Source organism: Chinchilla lanigera, unplaced genomic scaffold (assembly GCF_000276665.1).
Source record: "Chinchilla lanigera isolate Chin_1 unplaced genomic scaffold, ChiLan1.0 scaffold00021, whole genome shotgun sequence".
Lineage (NCBI taxonomy): Eukaryota > Metazoa > Chordata > Mammalia > Rodentia > Chinchillidae > Chinchilla > Chinchilla lanigera.
In genome coordinates, this window is record NW_004955422.1 from 11,646,707 (window position 1) to 11,652,114 (window position 5,408).

Consider the following 5,408-nt stretch of genomic DNA (forward strand, 5'->3'; position numbering starts at 1 on the left):
TTCCATGTGTGGCATCGGAGGCAATCTGTGGCAGGATATGAACCCCAAAAGACTTGGGTGGTTGTGCCTCCACCACACTGCTAATGGTTGTAGCTCCCATGGCTTCTCTCTTGGGCCAGCTCTACTATCTCCTTGAAGTTTTCCTCTTATGATCTACATTTCTGGCATCTCCAAACTTCTGGGTCTCCACTGCACCTTAGGGTTCACATTCACAGCTTCACAACCTGACCTCTCAGGGGCATACTGCCTGGCCTCCAAGGCCTTCTTCTGAAATCTGGGTGGAAGTCTTTCTGACTCCACAACTTTTGCATTTTACATGTACCTAAAACCAGCACCACATGAACGATGCCAAGGCCTGTTACCAGCTGGAACAGTAGTTAGGCTTCCCTCTCTCTTGGCTGTAGGTGATGAATGCCTATTATCCAAATCATGAGGAATAACTTCCCCAGACTGCTGCCATTCTGGAACATGATGTCCTGGGACTCTCTTCTCAGAGCAAAGTTTTTCACTTTTGCAACTCTGAGGTTGCAAAGCCTGAAATCCTACTGGTCCTTATGTTTTCCTAGGGCATTTTTTTCTGTTGTCTTCTCTTGAAGTATCTGGCTTTTTCTTGCTAGTCTTTTCAGTGACCAGTTTTTCCTCTGTCCATCTTTGCAGGCTGCAACTTCACTGGAGCTTCCTTTCTGGACAAGGTGGCACTGTTTTCTCACAAGCATCCTGGATGGGTGCAAAGGACATAGACTGGAAGCCATGCAAACTAGAACAGTTTTGCCATATTTACCTAAATGTTAGGTCTCAGCTTTCCCATCTGTTTATGGAGATATTGAGGTTCTCATGGAGCTGTTTGGGGAGTTAGATGAGAAACTATGTAGAGCATCAGGAGGGTGCCTGGCATTTCGGGGTCTTAGAAGTGCTCTTTAACTCCTTCCAGGAAGTATGGAACCTGAGTCTTAAGATTTCTCCTTAGCTAGATAAAAAGCTACATATGAGTAGTCAGAGAATTAGCCCTCCATGATTCTAAGAAAAAAATAGAAGGAGGTAAAGATGGAAAGGCATAGACAAAAAAAAGAGAATCAAGCATATTCACATTTATTCAGTTTTAATCATGTCCCAGTCAATAGGCTAGAAATTTAATTTTCATTACCTGCTTTAATGTTAATGAAAGTGCACCAGAAAGGAACTATTACCACTGTCTCTTTACAGATGAGCAAACTGCGCCTTGTAAGCCTAATAACATAACTTAGTCAAGGCCACACAGTAAAACAAGTAGCTGGAGCTCAAACTAATTTATGTCATTCCACAACAAGATCTCATAGTAACCACAGCCTTCTTTAGAAAGGAGAAGCTTAGCAGCTTGTTGAGATTTGGATTATAAATATCTTACACAGACATGGGAAGTCAAAATCAGTTCTAAAAGACAACTGGAAATACGTTTCTTACGAGATTAAAATTGGAATGTTGAAATGAATAAATCTGAACTATACAAACAGGTCTAAGATCTCCACACCCAACTTTATCCCCTGATCTTCAATACCAAATACTTAAAAAGTTTAAATGCTCAGAATAAAAATTGAGGGGAAACCCACGGGAGAAGTTGTGACTTGGTCTTGCCTGGGAAGTCATGAGGCTCTTTGGATACAAAGGTCACCCTGACACTCACGTGAGAGTCATTAGACATCTGGATCCAGAACGAGGGGAATCGAGCAGAGAGCTGCTCGATAAGGGGAGCTGAAGTATGAGTTTTGAGGGCAGTGGTGAAACCTGAATAAGAATGGGAGTGGCTATGTTTCTCCGTTCCTATTCTTCATAAGAATGAAATGAAATGAAAATCTCAAAGTAATCAGCCAGACTGCCCGACCCCAAAGCCTTCCAGATATAAATTAGGAATTCTGGATCTCCCTATGTCTACCAGAGAGTTGACAAGCACCTCTGTGGGGACTATGCAAAAAACTCGTTTACATAAATAAGTCATCTATGCAATCCATTCAAAACATGTGCACCTGTACATTATGGCATGTCAAGAAAGAAGCCCTTGGAATTATAACTGAATAATATCATATTTGGGGGAAATTCAGATGAAATCTCCCCAGTTGTATCATGGCATGTCTGTGATTTTCCTTCATTCCCTCCCCACCCTCACTGTCAGCAACCACATGACAGTTCAGGGTTTAGAATTAGTCAGCCTCTCTTTCAGGACAAGGTCGGTATGGCAAATAATCTGATTCTGAGGCTTAGTTTCTTTTATGACAATACCCCAGGAAAGTTTTATGAGAATCCTAATTTGAGGTTGGCAGTTAATAGCTCTGAAATTCTGAGAACCAGAAAATATTGTGTAGGTGGCTGTATACTAAAACTGAAATAAGGAAGTCTTCTGCAAACCTACCCCAAATCTCCATAGACAGTGCATCTGAAAACTTCTCTTGGGAAGATACCCCTGCTGTGAAAGGGATCAACCACAACCCGCCCACTTCCTTACAGCAAAGAACACGAAGGCCCTTGAGCTCTGGTATTCTGGGGAAAGTGGGATAAAGAGGGCAAAGAGCAAGAGCACCTGGACAAGGTGGGTGAGACAAAGGCATGTCCAACTTGCTGTGGACTTTCTCCAGCAACACCAAAGTCTAATGTCAATGGACAGTTTTCATCAATACCAAAACACTCGAAAGTCTACTCCAGATTTATAGTCCTCAAATTCATCAGTTGTGGTTCTCCAGGCACTGCCAGAATTACCAGTGTAGAAAACCTCAAGAAGTCCAATCTCAGATCCCACAATTGTCTGTGCTTGTGGTGGGGGCAGGGAGCCCTTGGCAAACACCTGATTTTTGTTAATCCATTTTCCTTCCAGCTTGGCAGGTCACCTTAACTTGGAGACTGAGTGCACAGCTGGGAAAAATAATGCTGCTTGTTAGGGGATGGGCCAGTGCTCTGAACTTGAGCCTTGGCTGGGGGTAACATTCTTTTAACAACCAGGTAAGACAGGTCTAGAAAACCACAGCATCATGCCAGGAGGAATACAATTCCCAAGCACCCAGACCTCCAGGGGCCGCTGCATAGCACTCAGCTTCATTTGGAGTGAATCCATTCATTCCTGCAACTGAAATCCCTCTCCGTTCCTCAGAGCTGGTGGCAGCAAGCAGGGAACAAAATGTGGAGTTGCTGGGGCAAAGTCTAAGGTGAGAGAGAGAGAAGGAAAGAAGCAGAGAGAGCAGTTCCTGTGTGGTTTAATCTGATGACCACAGAGAGTTTGAAATTACCCCACAAAACTCACCTTGATAAAATACCTTCCATTTTAGCCCCAAAATGCCCAAATTGTATGCACTCACCCCATTCTGCCTCATGCTTGTGGCCCTCTCAAAAAGCAACCAGCTCATTCTCATATGAAAAACCTTTGTCAGTTCCCCATTCCCTGGAGCTGTATTCCTCAGAGGAAAATCCACCAATCTCAGATGACATGCAAGATGATTCTCAGTGCAAATAACGATCTTTGATATGAAACCATGTTAGTAAAGAGTGAGTCAGTGCAATGAAAATTATTAAGATAGATATAGAGGTACATAGATATAGATATATATACAGACTTGGTAAAAATGATAACTGAGAAATGGGAGTGGTTAAAATTTGGAGAAATGATTGTAAGTAGACAGTCCAAACTAGCCCAAGTGAATGCCGTACATCATCCTGCACCGTCGACACCTCTAAATTCTAAGTCCCTTGGTCTCTAGCCCTATCTCACAGGGTACACGTCAGGCACAGGGGACCCAGGGCATTTCTGCACAAGCATCTGTGTGTTTTCTGATTCTTGCGTGTCCTGCCTCATGGCCAGGCAAAGAGGAGCACCGAACTATTACCCAGGGCCTTCTCCTTTCAGCCTACCCCAACTGCCTTCATTGGCATTTCAATCTCCCAGGACACTGCATGCATTCAGAAACCTTTAATAATACCCAGCACTGAACAAATGTTTTTGGAACTTCTATCATGGGCCAGGGACTGTGTTAAGCAATGGGCATCCTGTCCTAAGAGGCGAATAAAAAGAACAACTTCTGTCACCAGGAAATGCATAGAGTCTAATGAAGTAGTGAGCTGAAGGTGTGCTTCTTTTCCTGCCACGAGGGGCCGCTTGGGAGGACCACTTTCCCAGCCAGCCTGACTAATCCAGGCTGATAGGGGTTTCTTTGTGGTGAGATCTCCAGAAATTCCTGACTAACTCAAGCTGCACAGCAGGACATTCAAGCCTGCTCGTAGAATTGAATTGGATGGCACTGCTCAAAGGCTAAAAGCCCAGCGCCAGAACCCTGGTGCCCTACTGTCTAAAAACGGCAGCACCGGCCACAGATCCTGTATGTTTACTGCGCTATAAAATGATAAATAAATAAATATTAAGGTAAGAAATGGTTTCGTCTATGCACCTCGTTAGATCCCCGCCATGTCCCTGAGACATACAACTCAGACAGCGTGGTCAGAATGATGACCCCATTGGCTTGGATGACTTTCCAGAGGTCACGTGGTTCATATATGGGTATTGAGCACTTACTAGCATGAGGCATGTGGTGACCATGGAGGGAAGGAGGACACCAAGGAGCACTGTGAGGAACAGGGGATGCCCTGAGAGACAGTACAGACCCGCCTCTGCCATTCTCTCTGCATCTCCCTCTTGTCTCTCCCCTCCATTCCTTTGCCAGAGCCATGGCCAAGTCTCGGTAGGAAGTCAGCACGAGAGTAACCAACTCACCCTAAACGTTAACCACTTCAACACCGAATATCCCACATCCTAGAAAACCCACTGTTCCTTGCAAGCCAGAAAAGGTGGTCACCCTAGCTGCCTTTCACAGAGACTTATTCCGCTTGGATTTTCTCTATCAGCTATGTGTCCTTGGGCAGTTACCTGCCCCTCTGAGCCCCTATTTCCTTGGCTTCAAATAGAGATGACACTATCTTTCAGGCTGCCACCAGGAGTAAAGAAATAAATGTATTTTAGGCGATGACCTGTAATGGATGCAATGATCGCTACCTTCAAAAGATGGACTGAGAGTGGTGTACACACAGCTGAATCAAAGAACCTATGAGCTGCTGAATGCAGTCATCTCTTTTTTGGAGGCTAAAATATCAAATACCATATTGCCACAACAGATATACTCTTACCAGGGTCTCTGGCAAGAAACAAGAGACTTGCTCACAATGCAAGCAAACCCCAAATCTACCCATATCTGCTTTATTGTTTTTATTAAGCAGTTACTACATGTCGGATACTACAAATTCTATTTACAAGAATTTCTCCTTTAATTCTTACAAAGAGCCTCTCTAAAGTTGCATTATAATATGCCACATTAAGGATGAGGAAGCGGCCAGGCATGGTGGCGCATGTCTGTAATCTCAGCACTTGGGAGGCTGAGGCAGGGGGATCGTTTCAAGTT